This window comes from Ambystoma mexicanum, chromosome 14 (assembly GCF_040938575.1).
Source record: "Ambystoma mexicanum isolate Mex_15411 chromosome 14, UKY_AmexF1_1, whole genome shotgun sequence".
NCBI lineage: Eukaryota > Metazoa > Chordata > Amphibia > Caudata > Ambystomatidae > Ambystoma > Ambystoma mexicanum.
Genome location: NC_090940.1, coordinates 130209213 through 130233324, shown reverse-complemented (window position 1 = coordinate 130233324; position 24112 = coordinate 130209213). Strand labels below are relative to the sequence as shown.

General features: G+C 46.0%; 1 protein-coding gene across 5 annotated transcripts in view; it reads right to left on the bottom strand.

The window, feature by feature from the left end:
• PALS1 (protein associated with LIN7 1, MAGUK p55 family member) overlaps positions 1-24112 on the bottom strand; it is a 908688-nt gene that overhangs the window by 671829 nt on the left and 212747 nt on the right. The window lies entirely within an intron of this gene.

Below are 24112 nucleotides of genomic sequence, written 5' to 3'. Positions count from 1 at the left end.
GATATTCCTTGGCCTTGAAAGTAATTGGACCCGCTCTGTGAATTTTGGCCACGAGACCAACGAAAATTATTACCACCTCGTTGGTTTGTGGGTTTATTAGTTAGTTGTCCAAGGGACTTCAAGGTATCATATTCGTCCTTTGCTGTTTTGAGCGCCTCCTCCACGGCCTTTCCAAACAAGACATTTGGTTCCACCGACAATGTCAAGGAGGGTGGCTTGGGTCTCGGGTTTAAACCCCGACTGCCTCAGCCAAGCGTGTCTCTTGATTACTGTGCTCTCTGCAATAAGCCGCCCTGCATTGTCTGCTGCGTCAAAGTTAGCCTTGAGAATGCACCCAGACACCGATCTTCCTTCCGACACAATCTGGGCCAACTGGCTCTTTAGAGGTTCAGGTGCGGAGGCAAGGAGGGCAGCTACCTGTTCCCATTGGTGACAGTTGTAACTTGCCAGCAGAGTGGTGGTATTAGCAATTCTTGCCTGGTAAGCGGAAGTGGAAGCCACTTCCCTTCCTAGCCCATATATTTTTTTGCTTTCCTTGTCTTGGGGAGCTTCAGAAGATGCTAGAGGTGTCCCCGCCCTCTTCCTGGTGGTTGTGACCATTAATGAGTCGGGTTTAAGCTGACCCCTTATGTAAAGTGGGTCGGAGGGGGCGGCCCTGAATACTTTCTCCATTTGTGGGTTAACTGCCCGGGTAAGATTAAGGGTGAGCAGAGAAGGGTCGATTCTGCGTTGAACAGACTTCAGAATTGGGATGGCTTGGGCAATGGATTTTTTATCCCCCAGAATTTGCTCTGCAAAGTCCCTCTCTTCTTGGGCCCCCTGAGCATCTATCTGGAAATGGGCTGCAGCCTTAGCTAAGACCTCGTTCAGCAATGGCTGATTATCCACAGGTGAGTCATTCACCAGTGGGTCCTTGGGAATAGGGGAGTCGAGACTATAGGCCTCTGCCTTGTCTTCCTCCTCCTCATCATCATCATCCTGGTCCTCATTGTCTCCATAATAGTCGACCCCTGCCTGGTTGTCCAGTGTTAGTATTTCTGGATCCTCACCATACTGCTGGTAAGGTTCAATAGTGAATGGGTCTGAAGTCAGCCCCTGAACTGGAGTCTCAGTACGCAGTCTCTTAGTAGGATGTTGAGGGTCTTTGGATCCTGAAGGGGCAGAGGAAGCAGGGGTATTCTGATAGCTTTTAAAGTAATAATCTGCCACAAAAGACATTCTCCTCATTACTCTGTCGATGTCTTCCAAGGTCCATATTTTGGAACTGGGAATAACCCTTTCCTTCTGTGGTTCCTCTTCTATTCCCATATCCTGGGGAGTGGGAGGGACAACTTTTGGCCTAGTGGCAGGGTCAGGGGCCTTGGACTTTGCTAAAGATTTGGGGCGTTTATCCTTCTGAACCTGTTCAGAGGGTTTTTTCTGTTTCCCCCCTTTCCCATGAGTAGAGGCATGTTTTCCTGACTCTTTGGCTTTCCCTGAATCTTTCAATGCCTGGCGTTGTGATTCGGAGCTGGGTTCACGAGATTCTGGAGTCTTAGAGGAGGGACGTCGAGTCTCGGAGGCAGATGTCGTACGAATTGCCAGAGTCGACTTTGAACGTGCTGCTTGGGGGTAGAGGTTGGATTCGTTTTCTGACGATCATACCTCTGTGACCTTAGGTAGTGTGGCACTCTTAGCAATCGTAGATGGTTGCTGTGTGTCATGAGGCGACCGTGACCTGGAACGCCCAGAGGACACTGATTCTGCGGACCGCTCTCTCTGTGCCTTTTTCTGCCAATCAATCGACACACGTGTCGAATCTCAGGTGGGGCTAGTGTGCTTAGATGATGGTGTGTGGGTAGCCCTCTTGCCGCCGGGTGTTGTCCCCATAGCTGCCCCGCCAGACAGTCCTCCGACACCCCTGTGCCCTCGCCGTTCGATACGGCGGCGTTGCTGCCATCACTGAAGGAACACACAGCGTCCATGGCCTCGAGTTGCCTGGCGTAGTGGGCCCAACGTTTGGTGGAGCGGTCCTTAAGTGTCTTTGCTTTGAAGAGCTTACAAGCTCTTCAATTTGTTTCAAGGTGGTCCCTAGGAAGACACAGAGTACAGGTGTTATGCTCATCTACCCAAGGGAACTTACGGTTGCACTTGGGGCAGAATTTAAATGGAGTAGTCTCCATATGTTAATATCTGGCAGCGGGCGAATGTATGTAGGAAAATAAACTAGTGTGTCCACCCCCACTCTCCTTACTTGCAGGGCGGAGGCCAGAGGCCTTCCGAGGCCCGGCCCGAGGCCTTCCGAGGCCCAAAGTCCGTCGTGCAGTCTCGACGGCTGTTCGTTCTCCAGTTACCGGCGTCGATCTTCGGAATATCGACGTGGGATTTGAGGAACGGGGATTTTTTCATTAATTTTATGATAAATGGCTAAACGCCAGGGAACTCTGCCACTATGCTTCCGACAAGTATGGCGGAAAAAAACAATCTGCGGGTCCTACACGCGTGAGGGATCATGGGTACAGTGGATGTCACACTAGGGATAGTATTACTGGTACGCCCTAGTTCGACACCCCTTTTCAAGTTTCGAAAAACAAACTAATTTGATTCTGTGAACTTATTTGTTAGACGCCTGTTAACCCCCTTTTTATGTTTTTTACATTTTTACACATGCATGATCTTGGCTTTCGTTATTTATGCTACTATATGATTTGATAGCAGCCAGTTCACACATGCATTTATTTTACTCATAGGTGTGCCAATCCGGTTTCACAACATGAGACCAAGAGTCTCTAAACTCTTTCAGCAGCGTTTTTCAGCAAAAACAAGACAACCATAATGCTTTTGATCTATTTGGCACCTTTTGGACCCATTCTCTTTGAAAAAACCATAACAGACTGCCAGGTACTCTTTTGGTACTTTTCCTGTTTGCACTCCCTTTGGCCAGCATGCAAACTTTAAATAGCAGCACCAAAATCTGTATCGTACTTTTAGTACAAACGATTCCAATGTTACACTTAGAAATGGCCTTCAATTATTCTTTTCAGAGGATGTTTTTTCTCTATCACGCCCATCTGTGATGATGCTGCGCTGGTGAGGCCATCTCTGGAATTTCTCCCAGAAGTTCTGCCCCGGTCATCGGCAAGCACCTAGTCTGGCTGTTCACACTAAGTTACAGTCTTACCATTTGGCATTTTTGCCTTTTGGCTTTAAACTTACTCTGCAAACAATCTTGAAAATACTCTATACAATTTTAATTTATTTTATATCCAAAGATCTATCTCTATTATTTATCAATTTGATGTCTGCTTCCCCACAGGGTTCAGTTATTGTTTTTTCGCCCCGAGGAAGGCAATTTTTGGAGTTAATTGCCAGACAGGTGGCTTATTTTCCAAAACGTGTTGTAGATGTCTATGTAATTTATTCATTATTAATCCATGAAATGACACTTACACGTAGGCAGACTTGTTCAAAAATGTGCACACTTAATTTAATACAAAAAAAGCTTATTAAATTTGACTTATCAACTTAGTAACTAGAGTGTTGGCTGAATGTAAGTTCAACACCTGGAGTGGGCATTCACAATTTATATTGTGTAGGCGTTCACAATTTATGTTGATTGTCACTGTATCCAAGTTAGATACACTGTCTATCTCTTTTTTTGCTTTTCATTTTGTTGTTACTACCAAATGACTGTCTAAACTTATTGGTTTTTGTTTTATCATTATATTGCTTAACCTCAGACTTGTTTAATAATTGCAAGACTGTTTTTACCTACTCATCAATGTGTTTTCTTTTGTTGAAACATAATCTTGACGGCAATAAATTCTGTTTTTTACCATGAGGTTATCTCGATTGCTTTCAGAGTCTGCTATAGCCACCAATTTGTTGTATAAGTGATATCGCGAAGATGCACTTAAAATTGAAATCACTATTTATTAATACTTACAATCAATTTAATCTGCAGTGTGGATCCTATTGTTTTTGGCATGACAGGCACATGGCAGTGTAATGTGGGTGGGAGAGATGCACACACCACCCGAGATTGGAGTGGTGACTGGGCAATTCCCATACTGCAATACACTGTGCCCTGTGACCCAAAGCATCCCAAACTGAACATGACACCTAAACCTCATAAACGATGGAAGCTGCACACAGATGTCAATATGCCAGACTTGCAACCACCCCACATCCCTCAACACGTCCACTGCACATCAGACCGTACCCTCAGTAACACAATGCAGCAACATGCTGCGAGTATGCACAATGTAAATGACCGCAGCAAAACAAAACAGGACATGCATCCATGAGTGCGCACAAATCAAGGGAATACACGGATTGTCACTGGCCCACCACCACAGAAGTGCAGCATGTCACCATGGGAATATTAAGCGATGAATGACAAATCATGATGAGACTAGTGCCAATGGTGCAAGTAAAAATACATACGATTCACTTCACATCACATAGATGATGGCAAATACAGCGGTAGGCATCCACAGTGCATGAACACCAGCAAGGAAGTGGACACCTGCATCATCTAAACGATGCAACCCACACCTGTAGACCATGGAACATCACACATTGTGGCAAATTAAAATGTGTGCATACATACAGGGACATGTGCATGTGAACAACAAATATCTGCAGGCATGAGAGTGATAAGTACAGGTGTCATGGTAGGAATTGACTCGCACATACCTTATTTTGCTCCCATGCATGTCATACTGGCTATCCCTTGAAGCAGTGGCTCATCACCCCTGTCCAGAGCCCGCAGAACCAGCACGAAGAGGACTACAATCGGGCCCATACCCGTACCAATGTGGTGATCGAGCAGACCTTTGGCCTGTTGAAGGCATGGTTTCGCTACCTCAGCAGGTCGGGTGGGGCACTCCTGTATGGGCATGAGAAGGTGGCCAAGATCATCATGGCATGTGCCATGCTGCACAACATATGCATCCGACGGAACGTGCCTCTGCCCCCTGACATTGAACAGCAACCACCAGGTGAGGATTGTTATGTATTCAAAGCGGAATGACAGCGCTAGTTCATCCGCTGCCTCCACGCGAAGAAGAGCACACTCACAAGCTCCACTCTGGAATCGATACAGGTTGCCATGGTGCTTGTTTGCACGCCGGCGCGTCTCGTGTCAGCTGACACCTTGCAGGCGTAAGGAATGTGCACCTAAACCACGCCCCTCTGTACTTTAAAGCACCGCTACTCATACAGCTCTCTGATGCTAATTGTAGCGTTACTCTTCTTGCGGTTACGTTCCGTATTCCCTTCCGACTTTCAGTCAGTGCTTTATTGTTGATCTTCTGGTTCCCGACGCTTGGCTTTTCAATTTGGACTGCATTTGGATACTCCTTTGGTTACGCCCGCTCCTTTACTGACCCGGACTTCTTCACGGACTGCCTACCTTTTTCCTCAGTGACTTCCTGGTACTACGGCACACTAAGGTAATTGGTTGTCCTCTGTTCTCATACACGGCCTCTTTCTGGTTCCTGAGGCCATTTCACTTGCTGCTATCCTGAACTGTTCATACTAGTTAAAACCCACTCTGCTGGATTTCACTGTTATCCTTAAACTTTGGATCTTGGTTTCTACATCCTCTGGGACTTCAACATTCCACAGTGAACTACTCACCAAGTGCATATTCACGGTTTCCGGTACATGCACCAACCTGTCACTAGTGCGTCCTTCGTGCCGCCCGGGTTACTCTCCTGTACAAACCTACCTTTTTATTATTTTGTCCTTTCGTTGATTTCCCTCTATTTGGACTTCATTCAATCCTGCCAGTTTTCCCTTCAGGTCTGTGTTTGAATTATTTATCCATTTATTTCTGGGATGCTCTGGTATATTACATTTATGTAGAGGGCAATAGTTTATTTCTTTTGTAGGTTAATCCTATAGCAGAGTCCACACCTCAAATCCTATCTAGGTATTCCTTAGTACTATTGTTTTCTTGCATTCCTTCATACCTTGGCTCCTCTAACCATCTTTGCATTTCTTTGCAGCATTGGTTGGCGGTGTGTGTTCTCCCTGCTCTTTTAGGTGATTGGCAATTCTGCCTGTTCAGGTTGAAAGAAGGGCACATCGCAGAAAAGAGCCCCCCCTTGAGGAAGCCTGAATCTTAGAATTCAGAGTGTGGCAGGTTACCAGAGGCTGTTTTGTGAATATCTGTGGAAACTACCGTCTCCAAGGTCGCCTATCTCCAGGCAGTGATCAATTACCGGAGCGGTGAGTAACAAGGATGAAGAGGAAGAAGAAGAAGGGGTTGCACATCAGCCAGGTGGCGATGCACAGGAGCGAAGTGCTGTGCGCCAGTCTGTGATAGGCCAATATTTCTAAAACACATGGGTGCAGAGCTTGCCATGGATGTGGGACTCTGGGCACTGGGGGTACATGAACACTGTGCACTGTAAACCAATAAAGCACACATACACAATAAGCAATGTCCAGTCATGTGAACGGGTGTATTGGACAGGTAACATAAACAAAGTGCTTTTACCCTCCACCTCACACACACTCCCCACCCACACAACTCCCCCACGCCCCCCCATCCCCCAACAACTCCCCCCACACACACACACACCCTCCCCTCTCCCCCCACAGCTCCCCCACACATGGTGTGCAATAGTCATTGTATGTAACATGAGACTAAATTAGTCCGCACATGCAGGCTGTCCCTGCTACTTGTGTCCCCTGTCGGCCTCCGGGGGCTGCATGTCCGAGCGCTGCATGGTGCATGCAGACCGACGCGGGGGGAGGGGGGCTCGTCTGGGTGGAGCTGGCTGATGATGCTGTGGCCGCATGCTCCACTATCGGTGCAGGACGCTGAGCCTCAAGGCATCGGCAATCCTGGCCAGGACCTGCCTCACCCCTGACAGCTCCTCACAAATGCACCTGGTGCTTGTCGCCATGGCCCCTCTCATGGACGCACTGTTCTCACGGGCCTCCTGCCTCGTCAGGGAACCATCGGAGACATACTGTTTCATGAGCCCTGTGAGCTCCTGCTGACGCCCCTCCATTTGTGCCATGCGCAACTCTCCATCCTGGATGCCCCTCGAGGTGGATGGGACATTTGCCGAGGGGCCCAATGCAGGTGTGTCCTCGGTGGGGCTCCAGGCCTATGGTATTGCCTCTCCTCCTGACTGGTCGAGCGTGGTGCTGTTGTGGGTGCTCTGTGGGGTGTGCTGGGGTGTTTGCCCGGGGCTGGGTGTGCCTGCCACATCCATGGTTAGGTTGTCCTCGGGGACACATACCTCAGCCTGGCATTGTCCTTCATCAACACTCGGGGGCGCAGTGGCAGCTGCCTCCCCTACGGAGCTGTTTTCAGCAGACAGGGTCCCATCTGCCACTGCGTCGTGATCAGTGGATTCCACCACTTTAGCTACTGTTGGTTTTGCGGCAGTACTTTGCCGCCCCTGTGCCTTGGGATCCAGTGTTGGCTTTGCCTTGGGTGGCTGTTGTTGCTTGCCTTAGATGTGGATGGCCTGTTGCCGTCATCCCTGCCCCTGGCCTTTTTGGTTGGTGTCGTGGCCTGTGCAGCTGTGTCCTCGGCATCGGTGTCAGAATCTGAGCCTGTGGGGGAATGAGAGAGGGATGGCATCAGTGATGGTTGTACATGCATCATGCATACATTGGTATTCGTGCAGTTGTACTCATGTGATGATTTGCTGTCTTGGAGTTGTGACATGCAGGTTGCTTGCTATATGGGGGGGGGGGGTTTATTCAGGTATACGTCTGGTTCAAACATGTGTAAGGTGGTGTATGCTCTGTGACATGCCTTTGTGTTGTGGAATGCGTGCAGTGTGACGCATGCCGTTTCGCTGTTTTTGTGGTGTGTCTCAGTTATGGAATTGGCATACTGCATGCATGTTGATGTGATGGTGCTGGGGACAGCATCTAGGCAAGGATGTATCCATGTGTGTGTGATGGCCCATGCATTGGCTTATGTCACTGTCACATTTGTGGCCTATCATCATGCTTTGCATTACAGTGATTTGTGTGGACACTCTCCTCCATCTGCCGATGATGGGACTCCGCGCTCCATGTCTCCCACTCCCTCTATCGCCTCCATGCCAATCATGGTGGCACAGGTTTCCTCCCATCAGGTGAGCTTTATGGGCGAGTCAGGCCCACCGCCTGTAGCCAGACCTAGGCTCTGATTTGCCGATAAGATATTGCAGACACTGAGGCGCAGGTCATCCCACCTTTTTTTGACATCCTTGACGATGCGGGGTGATGCCGACCGCACTTTTGGCCACTTCCTTCCATATTTCTTTTTTTTTTTTGGCTGAGCAGGTTGCCTGAGGTCTGAGGCAAAGACCACATCTCCATTCTCGGTCAGAGTGTCTACCAACATATTTAACTCATCCTCCGAGAAGCGCACCTTTCGCTGGCGGGATGCACCTTTTTTTATGGCCTTAGGCATAGTGCTAGAGATGTAGCTGGAGATGTAGCTGAAGATGTAGCTGGTGGTGTGTGGATCCAGGTCCTGTGTCTCGAGGATTGTGTTTTTCAAGATGGCCGCCGTTGCATTTCCCGTTCCGGCGTGATGACGTTGCTTCCGGTTCTGTTATTGCCGTTGCCCGTTATTTAGGGGTGGACGAAGGCGGAGGAGGTGTCAGTACTTTACATGATGCCGCTAACTGGGGCTTTAGGGTCATTTACGGCATGCCGGTACAGACGATACCGCATGCTGCTACGCGCATGCACGCATTCTCGTAATCGGACGCTGTTGGCGGCGTCAGTGCTACCCGGACGCGGTATTGCCTCCATGCCGGTAAGGTTTGGTTTTTACTGCGAATCTCGTAATGAGGCCCATTGTGTAAAAATGTATCAATCACACCAATCAATTTATTATGCAACTAATGCTTCCACAATGGGGTAGTACTACAGTGCCATATTTGTCACCCAGACAATAAAATTTTTAGGCACAGTATTTGCACTTCCAGGACTATACTGGTCTGGATGGTTTCTCTTCTCACCCCCTTCTTGGGACTCTATTTGCTTTGCCAACACTTGTATTTCAACCAGTTCACTCTGTGGTATTTGCCACTTGTACCACCTTGCTTTCATTCCATTCATTAATGCTCATTACTTGCTTTAGCTCTGTGCAGCATTCAGAAATGTGTCATTACATTCAGAAAGATTCATAACTTCATTTGGTTCTGTATGGTATTCATAAATGTTTATAATGTCCTTCAGTTTGTTCGGTATTCTTCAGTTCATTCGAGATTTAAAGGCACTTGTTTCAGCATTCAAAAGTGCTTATGACAATTTCCAGTATGTTTGATATTTAAAAAATGCTTGCTTAGGGTTCCCAGAGCACCCCAGTATGAGTGTTCCCTCTTGGTACTCTGCGGCTTGATGTGGCAGCTTTGTCGGCTTCATTCCCTTATTCGCTCTGCATTCAGCTTCCACTGCCTCCGCTCTTCCCTCACGCAGGTCAGAAGCCACAGCTCGTTCTACTGGAGGTCGACGGCGACCAGTATGCTTAGGCGCCCCACAGCTCCTTCTGCTTGCGCCCGACACAGAGGGTGTGAAGGTTCCTTTTGAAAAGGGAATGGGGGATGGGGGATACCATGTCTCACCCAAAGACGTCTTCTCTCGACTCCCCAAGTTCTCTCCACCCAGGTAATCCTCCCTCACAGTTCGTTCGGTTTTCAAAAATCACCTGTTTTAGCCTTCAAACTACTTTCAGTTCATTCGAGGTTTAAAAAGGCACTGGTTTCAGCATTCAAAAGCCCAAGGGGTGTATATCAATTCAGGATTTAGAAACTTGCCTGCAAATAGCCCCGCTGGGAGCATTTATGTTTCTGCAGTTAAAAGGAGTGCTTCAAACATCTAAATGGAAAGACAATCTCCTAAGGGAGCTCACTCCCTTTGAGAAAATAATTAGTGAATCCCGCTCAACCAAGGGGCTCATCTCGCAGATCTATAGATCCCAGATAGGTGAATTAGAGAGATGAATCGAAGACCTACGAAAGAGATGGGAGAAGAATTTAGGCCCCCTGATGACAGACCATCTGTGGACACAAATGTGCAGATCTGTACAAAAAAACCTCAATCTCGGCACAATACAAGCTTCACGGATTCAAATTACTGCATAGATGGCAGTACGACCCAGTGAGACTATCTAAAATGTTTTCGCAGTCTAGCCCCCAGTGCTGTAGGGGATGTGGGTCACATGCTGACTACTGGCATACATGGTGGTCGTGCCCTAAAACACAAGCATATTGGAAGGAAGTCTTGACATACATTGGAAAAATCGAAACGATTAACAGGGAGAACGACCCCAGACTGGTACTATTCGGTCTTGACGAGGAAGAGGGCCTCTGGATAAGAGTCCCCCATGTGACGCACTTCCTCCTACTTGCAGCCAGGGCCTGCTTAACCATCAACTGTAAGTCCAGAAAACTCCTATCTGAAGCCATTTGGGCCCATAAAGCCAGAGATATCTACAAGATGGAGAACATTACAGGAGCCATCCACGAAATATCGCCAAGCAGGGAAATGGAATGGGCCCCATTCCTCGAAGCCTATAAATAGCACAAATTTGATTCAGTGACATTCTCTCTGACGTCACAGAGCAGGAATGAAGAAAAGCTTCCGTCCCGATGCTCGTCTCGTCCACAGGGGGTTTGGGGGTGGGGGGGAAACAGGGTGTTTGGGGTAAGGGGGGGTTCTTAGTTATACTGAAAACTTTATACTGGTCATGCCCCACTGCATACTGCAGATGTTATGTTGAAGTCAAAACCTGAAAATGCTTGTCTGAAATGCTTAATAAAATAAAATTGAAAAATAAAAAAAATAATAAAGAGTGCTTCCGACAATTTCCAGTACGTTTGTTATTCAAGAAATGCTCACTTTGGGTTCCTGGAGCGCCCCGGTATGAGGGTTCCCCGTTTACACTCACCGGCTTCATGCAGCATCTCCTGTCGGCTTCATTCCCTTATTCACTCTGCATTCAGCTTCCACTGTCTCTGCTCTTCGCTCACGGAGGTAGGAGAGAGCACAGCTCGTTCTCCTGGAGGTCCACAGCGATCAGAGTGCTTTGGCGCCCCACAGCTTCTTCTGCTTGCGTCTGACAAGGAGAAGGAGGGTGTGCAGGGCTTCCCGAACTTCTCTGGGCCGGCCACGGCGTCTCTTGACCCTGTTGGACACGGCTTCCAGCAGCCGTGTCTGCCGCTCCTGTCCACCTCTCTCCAGCTCCAGCCGGCTCCACACTCCAGCCTGCTGTTTCTCTCCCTCTCTCATGGACAGCCAACATTTTGGTATCCGTTAGGCTTGCTAAGTGACCACAGGTGGCGGTCATTAAGTCCAATTGCTTGACCATAGTTAATGGAACAGGCCTGGCTGTTCCATCTGAACTCCTCCATAGCCCTCTTCTTCGTCTCAGTGCCAGAGTGGTGTTTGGGGAGGTTTACATTAAGCAAATGAGGATTTGTCCTTCTAGTTGGTCTCTTCCTCATCCCAGTATTAAAGTGGTATTTCTACGGGATATTTTGTAGGGGAGAAAAGGGGAAAGGCTGACAATAACCTACAAAAGGCTGTTGGGACAGAAGGTTCCTTTTGAAAAGGGAATGGGCGATACCATGTCTCACCTAAGGACGTCTTCTCCACACACCCCAAGTTCCCTCCACCTAAGTAATCCTCCCTCACATATCCACCCCCAGGGTCGGGATCCAAGAGCGATGGCCTTTCCCTGGCCACCCGAGAGGAGGATCCAGGGGGGAAGAAGTGAGGACGCCCTCAGGTTCCTCACATAGGCTACTCTCTCGCTCCACCAAACTACAGAGCAGAAAAAAAAAGTTTTTTCCACATGAGCCAATTGAACCAATCTAATTTGTAAATATGTGTGTTAAAAAAATGGATTAGCAGCATTTTTCTAAAGGTGCAGAATTCCCTAATAAATCGCCATCTTAGTTGGGACTGACAAGGTCTGCTCTCCCACAGACCGCACCAAAGTAAAGTAGTTGCGTGGCAAATAGCCTCAGAAAAATAAGAGGCCCAATTTAGAGTGGGTAGGAAAAGTACATTTCACACTTGCTACCCCCAACTGGTATCTTTGTGAGGAGCTTGCAGGCCACCATTTTGTGACAAGAAGTCAATACCAATGGAGAAGGTGAAAGCCTTGCAGATAAAGACCCACTGGTCTTTTGTGATCCCTCTCCTCTGCAGCCGAAAAAAGTTTAGCCGACCATATACTGGTAAGAAAAAAAAGTGTTGACAGCAAAGGGGGCTTGGGCACAGCCCCCTGAGAAAACGACTTGGCCTGATACATCAATGCTGAAACCACTGGCTTACTTTTATACCGCTTCAGATTTTCGGAGTTGCCTGGATTTTAAGTCTTATAGGATTAGAAGCCCTAAAGCTCTTAACTGTCAATAAAATGGATGAGCGGAATCTCACAGTTTAGATATCCGACTTGCATTCCTTTAACACTTCATTAGTGTTTGTGACAAAAAATTTTAACCGATCCAAAGGTCAAACCCTTTTCTTGCACATCGGTTTTATTTGAAGCCTTTAAGTGGGAATGGCACCAGATGAAGACCCCTTGAGGCATGCCTCTGGTTCAGCAACAGTCATATACCGAACAAATAAAGGTGCTGGAGGATTTTTCCTTTGCCAGGCCCAAGTGAAAACCAAATTCCTCAGAGGTAGAAGTTCTGCAAGCTTGTCCAGCTCTTTGAGGATCTCAGACAATTCGCACAATAAGATTGAGGTACAGTTGAACGGCCTCAGTAGTAAACCAGCATTTTGGTAAACCTCCTTCCCCCAACCTCCATCACTGCTTCACAGCATTGTCCCAGGCACTACTGTACATATCCCGAAAGTGAGAAACATGGGAGCCTGGCAGGTTCCCCTTTACTGAAGCTACAGCTTCCTATGGCTACATCAGCACCCCTTGGAGGGGCCGGTGGCACATTCACATGTAACCTCAGTTTAGAGGATAAGCGTATCCCCGGTGCGTGAAGCCACGCCGGGTATACAGAAACAAAAAAAAGGTCTGAGTAAAATGGGAAACAAACATTTGGGCACAAGCAGAGTGGTGTCTCTCAAAGCAAAACAATTCATGAGGGTTAGAGGCGCTCCGCTCATCACCCCTGCCCAGGCCTTCAGGCTGGCACTCCCCCGACTAGCAGGGAGGCTCCTGTGATCACAGCCAAACCCCTAGGTGGCCCATCTACCACCAGGGGTTCACGGCACATTAAATTGACAGCGCTCTCCACAACAGAGGAGTGCCCAACATGTTTAGCCCTCCTGGGCTGCATATAATGGAGATGTTGCCTCCTGGACATGTGGCCCACCAGGAAGCCGTTAAGGATTTTAATCAGGCGACGCACACCTTAGTCTCAGCCTAGTATGCAGCGCACAATTGAAATACTTATGTTTTTATGTTAGATTCAATATTCAGATGGTACACCACTCATATCACACACCCTTTTCAAATACCCCGGGTCGCAATGGAGCATGAACCAGGCTGGTTGATAAAATGTAATATTTATTTATTTATTTTAAAATTCAAAAGAAATCATACACTTTTTAATATGGGGCAGCAATCACCAATGGGGTGATCAGAATAATAGGAATCTAAGCAATGAACTTAGTTTAACCTTCTATTAACACATCCACAGAAGACCAGGGAATAGGAACACTTTTTGATTTTAGGTAAAATAGCACTGGAGTTAGAATTTCCCCCTGCAATGTTCCCTCAACCCACAATAATCAATTCTGAGTGGATTAACAGAAGCAGCAGGTAATCAGGAATGACAAATGGAAAACAGAATTGAAATAAGACCTTGACCCCCCAAACAAGAGAAAACGGATTTTAAACCCTGGCAATGTTAAAAAATGACACTCGGAAATGGATGAATAAATAAATGAATGTGTGTAAAAACCTTGAAGCAAATATAATTCCTCACTAAAGCAACAATGTAAAGGTACTAACAATCACAACCTGAATAATAATCACAAGCAATGGATTAGCAAGGGCATACAGTTTGAAAATGAGTGGCAGGTTTGAAACAGATTACAGCAAATGACACAATGGAAACTTTGCAACTTTGCAATTCCCGCCTGAAATTACCCCAAACGGTTTTTAATTAAAACGGGTGGAATACTGCTTTGGGGTGTAGCTATAGATCATAGGTACAATATGGAAGTGAAATTAGGTCTATAGCTGGTAAATTGAGCGAGTTATGCAAGATAGATTGAGGTGCGTTTTGAGTAAAATGGAGCAGTGAAAAAGGAAAGGAAATCAGTTTTGACAAGAACAGTTTTACTCTACACTAGGGCATTCAGGCAAGACTACCAAAGAGGGACACAGTAAGCTCCAGGATTGATTCGCGAATTCAACCCTAGCTCCCCAGTGCCCGCCCTGGTGGAACCAGTCCGATCACTCGAAAGAGGATTAATAGCTTAGGATTTACACAAGGCAGAATTACTACAGAGATGGCGCTAGCACAAGAAATCAAAGGCAGGGTTTCAAGAATAATTATGACAATTACAAGTTATAAGGATAGGATGACTTGGAGAGGGGAACTAAGGACAAGGCAAGGCAGGGTATACTATGGTTTTCTATGGTTCCTATTGATACTCACAGTCCACTTTTTAGTTTTGGATTTTGGACAGTCAACGGTTCTGGTTACCACATGGATCTGGTCTAACAAAGAATAGCCGGACAAAATCAGCATGACAGGATCAGCTGGGCAGGGACTGGTTACCAGGTAGCACTTCTGGACTGGCAATTCTGGTCACTGGATAATATAGGTCATCAGGGTAGCAGGATGGCAGCAGCATGCAGCGAGTGGCAGCAAGCCAAGCTGGATCAGGATGCCAAAGATACCACAGTTTTCCCCGTGTTAATGGGAATTTTAGTGGTTTTCAGAATTTGAGGCCTTGCTGGAGCAGGATCAGCAATGCTTGGGTTTTGCAGTGGACCCTGGAGCAGGATCAGCAATGCTTGGGTTTTGCAGTGGACCCTGGAGCAGGATCAGCAATGCTTGGGTTTTGCAGTGGACCCTGGGGTAGGATCAGCAATGCTTGGCCTTGTAGCTGGGGTCTGGATCTGGAAGATGACGGGTACAGGAACGCAGCGCAGTAAATCAGGAAGAGCGCGTCTGTCGTCTTGTCAGGGACCCTTATTTATAATGCCAAATGACATCATCAAAGTATAGGCTGGGCAGGGTTAACTACGCACGCCCCTAACTAAGGGATTAGACAAGGGTGCTAGTCTCCGCCTCGCTCTCAACTAGTTGGATTTCCAAGGGAATGATGTCAGGTTTAGGAGGCGAGTTTTACAATGTCTAAAAACTCCCACATTTGCTTTACTGAAAATCTGATTTAGCCAAAAACATACATTTTTACCATTGGAATCTCTTGGCAAATTATACACACAGGTTACATGTTATGTGCAGCACAGATCAGTCCAATCCTCAGGTCTGTGGGACCTTGTTTCACCTTTCTGATACATTTTGGTAATTTTACACATGAAAAATGTGGCCTAAAATTCCACAATTTTATAAACAGATGCGAATCCTCCCGAGGGCTATATATACAATATTTTATGTTTGCAATTTTAATACTTTCCTTGGAATCTGTCATATTTTGTAACTTCTGTTCCCCATGCGACGAGTTCTACCAAGTTTTAAAAGAAAGCCCATAAAATTATAATTAAAACTGAACTTTTTACATTTTTACTCATTCTTGCTGCAGAGATAAAAAGTCTAAAGTTTATTTATCAAATAGTTTTTGTAACCAAAAGGCAGTCCATTGTCACGAGAGATTTTTTTTTCTTTCCTCCAACTGCAACCAACTGTCATTTCATCCCTGTGTGGGGTGAGGGTCCCAGTTTAATTGAATGTTTTATTGCCCCTTCACACTTCACAGGTTAGTGTTCCAGGAATTCTATTGTCCCAGCCTGGAGCACAGACAAATGCCTGACGAGCGTGTGAACTTTCTTTGTCCGGGCCCATTCAAAGTTTTTCAAGCTGCCAATTATCACTTGCGTGTCCTGGATTTATGGTGCATCTCCCTTCCTAGTGGAAGTTTCATGGCTGGCAACTGGAATGACTGGTTTTCTGAGAGCTTGCAAATCCAGCCCATGCGTTTTAAACTCTTTAATTTCTTATTTTGGGTCCTGAATTAAAAACAAGCTTGTGAAAGAAGATAGCCTACGTGTGTATTACCACCACTAACACAATCCCTTTACATTGTTAAGTAAGCAGGCTTTCATTCAACAACTTTTAAACAGGCCATTTTTTTCTTCAGTCAGCAAAGCCCATTTTTCCACACCTGTTAAAAACTGCTAGCATTTCTTTCTTTAAATTCGGTTTGGCAGCTCCCTCCAGATGCCCACACTGTCTTTGCAGCTGTAAGCATTTCCTTGAATGCAGGAGTTTTACCCAAGGTATAGATACATTTACACTTGACCTGGCTCATAGAGTTAAAGTCCCTTTGAATTGCTGAGCCTGGATACATTTGCAAAGAAATAAACACGCGATTGCGTGCAAGTGAAGTTACTTATTGATTTCTCTGAGAGTTGGTTTGATGGGGCCTGTCACTCAGGAATTATCCAGGGGTTTGGAGAAGCACAGTGAAATATCCTGGGCATGACGGTGCCTTTTCAATCACAGTGGTTTCAAAATGAACAGATGAAATTAGTGTCAAAGCAGCATTTTATAGGGTGAAAATGTTTCATTTTGAAGGGGATTTTGGCTTTTGCAGCAAAGCAACGCTGATTTTTCACTGGATTCCATTTATATGTTTTAGAACACACTGGCATACTTTTTGTGTCCCCTTGTTCCATTTTGCCGGACGTGTGCTAGGCAGGACGGTGCAGCCATCTTTTTGTTGCTGCCAAAACGCAGTTTTGAGGTCCTGGTGCGCACCACCACCAGCGCAGCCAGGTTGCGGTTTCTTACGCAAATGCAGCTTAGTGATGTGGGGTAATGCCGTTGAGTGGGTCAATTTATTCCACATCGCCTGGCGGGTGTGTCCCAGGTGGACTGAGTTGTGATGGGCTCCCCAAACTGCATCTGAATGCTGGGCTGCACCTGGTCTATGCATCCCAGCCCACGTTAGGACTTTAGGAACCCTCACTGTTGCTCCTGCTGTTGCCCAGTGTCTCTCAGGACCTTTGTAAAAAAGAACGTGAACCCTGAGAGGAACATCAAGAGAGCAGCAGCAGAGACATTGAGACAGTCCTGGCCAGGTTGTCTCTGAAGTAAGGTTGTTTTATATATATATATCGTTTTTTTTATATACAGTACACCTTATAAACTGTATACATATTTTTTGAAGACTCTTATATTTTGTAATGTTTGAAGGACTTTAATATTTGTTAGATATGCAGCTGCTGGGTTTAATTTCAATTGTATAAAGTGTCTTGCGATTTCCCTTTTTTGTACAAAACCCTGCTAATATAACGGAAAAGAAAAGTAAATAAGGGAATGTATAAGAACTAAAAGGAACCGCACACCAGCATTCCTTTTGTGGGCCAGTTACTATAAACTTGTTTTCTTTCTTAGGGGTATTTGAAGATCCTGCCCTAACCTTCCGATTTCCCCTACCATCACCACCTTTTCAGCAGGGCTCACCAGGGTGATCCTGAACCCATGCGAGCAGGGTTTGGAGACTGGTAAGAGGCGGGTCAAATTATAAGAAAGGCATAAGATATATATTGTGTTTCTGCCTACACTGGTCTCCCAATAAGTTGCGTAATACAACACCCCGCTACAGACGCATGGCCAGCAGGTTGAGGGAGGGCTGGCAGAGTATTCACAGGCACCAACTTGAGGATGGGCCAAATGTTGTGGTTCTGCGACCTCCATGTATGTCAGCGCTCCATGCAACGCACTCCTGGCTTTTTCGGTGGCAGCTCAGGGATCATGTATGCCATCAAAGACCACAAATTCAACTCTATGAACTGTGAAGGCATCTTGAAGTAAGACACAGACAACGTATTCAAAGTTCAAACAGAAATAATGTATTAACTCAAATGTCAGGATGGTAGAAGCCCTAACTTGCCCTACACCAAGGTGTCATTTCCCTTTCTGAACAAAACTAAGGAAAGTCCAAGTTAAAGAGTTTAAAAGTTAATCTTTGCCCAAAACATATGCCTGCATTCACAACTAAAGCTAAACAATGTGCAGGGATGTCAATAATCAAAGAAATGGTGATCAACAACATTCAGATCTTCTTCCAGAGGCCAGCTTCCTTCTAAGCTCCCCTTTCCCAAGTTTAAGAAGAGTTCCACTAAAAGTATCAAGATTACCTGAAGTTCAACAAAGTTTCATAAATCATTGGGATTCCCTTCTCCAAGTTCCAAAACGGGGTCTCAAGGCTCCGTCTGAAAGACACTGTTTGCAGTTCATCAATCCTCAGGATTCCATTCTCCAAGGCTTCAACGCAGCAATTTATATGTGGTTCAACCTCTAAAAGTTCAGTACAGCTCCAGGCCAACTTGAACCTTCTTCTGGTTTGCATCACGAGCTCACTTACAGTGCTCCTCATTGTTATATTTCACATGTCTTTGGCTTTCACAATTCAGGGCTCCCTGGTCTAGGCGCAGTTGTCGGACCACACGGTCCACCCATCACAGGTCGTGCAACCAGGAACCGTTGGCTCTTCAGAACACACAGGGTCTTCTGTATTTGCCCCTGTGTCCCAATTCACCTTTACTTTGCTTCTCTTTGTCAGCCTCTTGGCTTTATGCAAAGGTGCACACTTTCATGGCGTCACCGTGTCAGCCTCTTAGCTTTGCCAATATATGTCACACACCTCTTGTTAAGTCTTAAATCTTGCTGCACTGTATTTGTTCATAAAAGTCCCCTTTGAGGTGGTTTTCTGTATTCTGAACCTTTTTGTCGCACGCTTTCATAATGGTGAACTTTTCCGTGGGTTACTTTCAAAAAGGGCACTTTCCCCTTTTGTTTTCTTCAATTAATTGTTTGGCCATGTACTTTCATTCAATTAAATGTATGTAATTTCACTTTGTTTCACACAGGTGATCCTCCCTCGTTTCTCCACCACCAGGGTCAGGATCCAAAAGTGATGGCCTTTCCCTGGCCACCTGAGAAGCGGATCCAGGGGGAGTATGAGTGGGAATACCCTCAGGTTTCTCACAGAATTTACTAAAATACATCAACCGAAAATGAGTTAGTTCTGTGCATTCTAGGACTATATGTTGTGCTGTTTCCAATTGTTCACTATCCTGGCAATGCTGCAGGGGACGCGTGCCAGTGACGTCATCGCACTCACGGCGAAGACATCAATTAATCCATTTGTCCCGAGAACTACAAAAAAATCCCTGCATTGGAAGCAACCAGTGTTTCTAAACTGTTCACAGGAGAGCTGCATGTCTTCACAGCAGTCGCCTTTTTTTCTTTGGCCGTTTAGATTTGGACTGTGGCTCCTTGGTCTGTCCCTTTTTGGATTCCCCAATGGCTACAGTGTTTTGGTGTGTCCCTGGCTTCCTCTCGGTTCCATTTCCTTGATTTGTTTTGTGGATTGTGCCTTGGAACCTCGTTCTGAATTTGTTTTTCATCTTTGCTTTACCATCCTGACTCTACAATGATTTTTACTTCTTTTGGTTTTTTGGTGTGCCATGGAATTTGGACCTCTTCCGTAACAGATGGGAAAGAAGATGGGGCCCTTGGATATGTTCAAGAGTGAATTTTTGTTTTCTGACTTGATTGTTCTTTTTCTGAGAAACTTTCGGATTGGTTTCTTCTGGTGTTCTGGATATTAGATTTATTCCTCCCTTTCCGGTTCTGGATTTAGTTTCGGTCCCATTTCAGGTAAGGTGGTGAACTAAGAGGGAGGACAGAGGCTATTCTGGTCATAGCTCATAATCACGGATTGTTTTTCTTGCTCTGTAGATTAGAAGAGGCCGTTAGGGGGGTGGGGCTCACCCTCTGCCCCTTGCACCCTTTTGCCCTATCTTTCCACACAGCTGGGTTTGTGTACTAGCTTGAGTGGTACAGTTCGGAGGCTGGTCTATCACCCTCTAGGGGCACACATCGGCCCCCAGCCATAACATCAAGGCAGGGAAATCCCTGTCCCTCAGCTGGTCTGCTAGATGATCTAGAAACGCATCTGAAGACAAAATGTTTAGCTAGACTGACAGACCAGGAGCAGGCTGGAAAACCCCCTCTCTTCCTCCGAAGAACAGCAGAAACCCATCTAGGAGCAAGAAAAGTGTAGCAATAGAGGCCTACGACTATAAAGGGCTCTGGGAACACCGGTCTGATTGTGCTAGTAATTATGCAGGAAAAACAAAAAGAACAACAACATTGGTCTTAGTACACTAAACGCTGGTCAGAAACATGTTTAGCACCGTGGACTCTGGTACCAGAAAGTCAGACTTTGTACATTTCCACTTGTGGCCACTCCAGTGCTGGTCAGGAACTCCAGCAGTGAAGGAAGAATTGATGAAAAGAGCAGTGGGAGCTTGTATGCTGCCAGAGCCTGAAGTACAAGGAACCAGCTTAGTGGAAAGAGCAAGGCTCAACCACCAAAGGCAGAACCCAAGGGACAACCCCTGCCAATTCAGGGAATTTGGCCAGCATCTGATCAGCCAACCTAAGGCTGTCTTGACCTGTTCGGAGAGGCGGCCATGGTGCCCCACTTCAGTATCCATCCATGCACTGCAGACCCACATGTTCATGTACTTGATGACTTATTCAATTGTTGCTACCAATGTTTTGCTCTGCTACTTGCATAATGCTAGACTGCTCCCAAGCTAGGTTCAAGGTTTAAAAATATACAATAAATAAAAAAACATGAGGTTCCCCTCCGGACACAAATGCCTCTATGCTCTCAACACCCAACACCTAAAAACAGACACTCCGACAGAGCTCAGGGTACTTGTGTGTACACATCAACCCATTGGCAAAGCTATATTGCATTTTCCTGCCATCCATTAACCAAACCCTCCCCCCTCTCTTTCAGATCCACCAGAGCAGCGGGAGACCATGTATGTGGCAATGATGCACGTTGTTAATAGCAATCATGACACACACACAGCGAAGAGTAAACCCACCTCACATGGTGAATCAGTATGAAGGCCTCAGCAGCAGTATAACTACATCGACCCGGACAACACAAACATGAGACTTACTACATTAAAATGTATGCAATAAAACATGATAAAATGAGGTGGTACAATCCTCGTAACCATTTTTAATTTTTTATTTGTATTGGTTAATAAAATCAACCTTTACAAAAATCATTATCAAAAGCACAATAACATGCATACCAAATTAATAAAAGTGAGTCAATTAAATATCAAATAAAAAATGTGTTTATTGTGCAATTCATAGCAGCTTAATCTGTGTAAAAAACATAAATACCACTAGTTAAGAGAAGCACAAGTTCCATTCAATTAATGATTCCAGGAATTCATGCGATTAACAGTCAACTCTATGAACAAATTTACTAAAATACATCAATCGAAAATGTGCATTCTAGGACTATATGTTGTACTGTTTCCAATGTTTCACTATCTTGACAATATCGACAATATGCTTGATCATGGGTCAGAGCCTTTCTCATCCATAATATCGCCCTTGTATGTCTAAAATTGAATCCAAGGCACATAATTAAAGTGCTCAACGACTTAGAAGGAAACTTTTATAAATATGAGGCCAAAAGGCCCAGTTTCTAATATTCAAGCCGAACTGTTCATACAAAGGGTATGTATGTGTGGTTCCATGTCATTTCATCGCAGGATGTTTTTTCGCTGGGTTTTTAACAAAATGAAATCGAATTTTTATTTTTTGTATTTTTGGGGGTTCCCCCCGAATCCCCGCATCCACTTAAATTTTTTTATATATTCCCGAACAGAACACCCACACCCAATTTATATATTTTTCTATCCCTCTCCCCCCAAAAATTCGATGAGTTTTTTCAGCAAAAAATTTGTGGTAGAAAACCCTGCAAAAAAACATCCTGCGATGAAAGGACGTCATACCCCATGTGCAAGGTGGTTCTCCCAAGGAAAAAGGGGGCATGGCAAGGGTAGCTATCTGTAGAAGTCCTGGGCGAGGGATGCTACACCTTACTGCACACATGTGCATATCTGGACCCGGGGGGATGGTCTACTTGCCCTATGGGCAGTCCAGCCTCACTGGCCAGCTGCCCTATGGTTGTACAACTTTTTATATGATCAGTTAAAAGAATAATTACAACTCACGGTTTCCAAGTTATATGACAGTTACCACCTCTGGTAGTACAATTGCTGTACAGTCTTCTAGTCTTACATTCTTACATTTGCCTCCAATAGTTCTCATTTACCCCAGTATGACACTGGAGGATAGCAGTACCCTTCAAAATGGGATCCCACTACAAAACTGTTTACGGTGGGATCACTAAAGACTTAATTACAGTCTCATTTGAATAAACACATAACTGGTTCCCTTTAGGCCGGAGCAGCCCCAGCGCATTCTGCAGCCCATATGGTAAGTACCCAACTGCTTTGCCGTCAATCAGAACATATGCTAGTAAGAATTATACAAGCGTTAGCAAACTAACACTTTACTCTCACTGTCAGCCAGTTTGGGGCACGATATATATAACTTATGAAAGCCCAACAACTATATCACACCAGTGTTGCAATGGTAATAGGGATTCTCATATTGTACCTGGCAGACCCGTTTTACTACTTGCGATGTACTTGCTGGAAAGACTTGCCACATAAATAACCATTCTTTACATCATGGGAGACATTGGTGAGCATGGGTTGACCCATAAAAATAAGAAAACCCGCATTCACTTCATTAGGTACCTTGGCACACATGGGTGGACACATTAGATAAGTAAATCTTCTTTCACTTCATGAGATACCTTGACGAACATGGGTTGGCCCATAACATAAGTAAACTCTTTCACTTCATGAAGTACACTGGCGAACAGGAGGTGACCCATAAGGTAAGTAAACCCTCTTTCACTTCATGCAATACATTGGTGCACCCGGGTTGACACATTAGATAAGTAAACCTTCATTCACTTCCTGGGCTAAACTGGCAACATGTGGGTAACACCTCGGGTAAACCAAATAATCTTTCACAGGTTGGGGACCCTTTTCCAGAGATGGCCGGTAAACATTTATGCCCCCTTTTAAGGTGCGCACTCCACTCGATCCCTCTGCACCATACGGAGCCCCTTGCGATTGGCCACCTCCCCAGTGTCGAACAAAAAACGAGGGAAGGGGGACAGAAGGGCTAATATGCAACGTCCGGCAGAGGACGCTAGCGCAAGCTCAGAGTTCTGACAGGAACTGACAGACCACTTTCTCCCACAACCTACCGTACTACACATAAGAGAAACTCCTACAAAAGATCGATCTCTCTCTCTCTCTCTCTCTCGATCTCTCTCTCTCTCCATCTCCCTCTCTCTCTCCCTCTCTATCGATCTCTCCCTCTCTATCGATCTCTCCCTCTCTATCGATCTCTCCCCTTCTCGAACAGACCACTTATACGCAATAACCAGTTAACCCAAATATTCCCCTTTTTTTCGCTCCGATGTTCTCTTAAGTATCACAGTGACAGGAAATACAACTAGGCCGAAACAGATTGTGAAGGCCAGGCAAAACACTTTTATACATCTCACGGGCCTCACTATGATTCCAGCTCCGGGTGCTAGCTCTCCACTCCTACCTCCCGTCCTAGGAAAATGGGGAAAGGCAGACTCACGTCTGGTACAGTCTGTCCGCTACCAAGAGAGGCACACCCACGGGAGCTGCCAGCGCGAGCTGAGCTATCTCACTACTACGCCGGGCACTTCATCTACCCTGAGGAGGGGAGAGCTCAGGCCGGACAGGAATGCTCTGGGGAACCTCGTCAGCACAGAGGGCCAGGAGGCCCTACGTGCTTTTCAGGGCGACATGCTCTCCTCGCTGGGCAGCTTGCCGCTGCTATATCTTAATCATGGTCCTGTCCACCTGTTCCCAGGGCGGGGGACCGGTGACAGGATTTTACTCATCACCACCTCAGGCACACTCAAGTTCCCCCCCTGGCGGGCCGTACCAAGTCCCCTGGATCCCGAGAGGAAAACAATACCTGCAGACATAGAAACAGAACTGCAAGCATTCACATATGAATCCCCTTTCATTCAACATAAATAA